The sequence below is a fragment of the Parus major genome, unplaced genomic scaffold, assembly GCF_001522545.3.
Source record: "Parus major isolate Abel unplaced genomic scaffold, Parus_major1.1 Scaffold485, whole genome shotgun sequence".
Lineage (NCBI taxonomy): Eukaryota > Metazoa > Chordata > Aves > Passeriformes > Paridae > Parus > Parus major.
In genome coordinates this window covers 4,320-5,220 of record NW_015379377.1, presented here as the reverse complement: position 1 = coordinate 5,220, position 901 = coordinate 4,320, and the positions used below count along the sequence as shown (strand labels likewise).

The 901-nt window shown below is 45.2% G+C and overlaps 1 protein-coding gene across 1 annotated transcript in view; it reads left to right on the top strand.

The window, feature by feature from the left end:
• PPP6R2 (protein phosphatase 6 regulatory subunit 2) overlaps nucleotides 1–901 on the top strand; it is a gene marked incomplete at its 3' end in the record, with an annotated part of 41,604 nt that overhangs the window by 36,387 nt on the left and 4,316 nt on the right. The window lies entirely within an intron of this gene.

The window sequence follows — 901 nt, the reverse complement described above, 5'->3', positions numbered from 1 at the left end:
TAAAATAAATAAACTAAAATAATAAAATAAACTAAAATAATAAAATAAACTAAAATAATAAAATAAAAATATAATAAAATAATAAAATAAAATAATAAAATAAAAATAAAATATTAAAATAAAATATAAAATAAAATAAAATAAAATAAAATAAAATAAAATAAAATAGACTGTGAAAACACAGCCCCATGTGAGTGAGGGACAGGGAGGAGTTAAATCCCTGGGGAGCTGCCCCAGGAGCTTTGTGCCTGGTGTAGAATGGAGCTGGAAAAAGTCTGTGCCTGGGCTGTTGTGGCTCTGTTTGTGGTTGGAAAAGAAGAATGTCCTGCAAAACCTGGAATATTCTGGGAGTGGTGCTCACTGCCAGCTGTTTGCAGCTGTTGGACACTGGGCTGGAAGTGAGCTGGAATATTTCAGGGGTACCAGTCATGGTTCAGTGTCCCTGGGACTGCAGCAGGATTCAGCTGGAGAGTCTTACAAAGAAAAAACACTGGGAAAGCTGCAGATCCATGAGTGGGGGGAGTGAATCCTTCCTGCATCCAAACTCTGGGAATTGGGAATTTCTGGGCCTGCAGCTCCCTCTGCTATTCCTACCAGGGGCTCCCCTGGATTGGGCTGGGAATTGGGTCATCCTGGGATATTCACATCCTGGGATATTCACATCCTGGGATATTCACATCCTGGGATATTCACAGTGCAGCCACACCTCGGGCTTTGAGCCACTGCTGCACTGAGATTCCCAGAATCCCAAAATCCCCGGGGCTGGAAAAGCCCTCCCAGCCCATGGAGTGGCAGCTGTGCCCGATGCCCACCTTGTCCCCTGAGTGCCACCTCCAGGAATTCCCTGGGCACCTCCAGGGATGGGCACTGCAAACCTCCCTGGGCACTTCCAGGGCCTGAC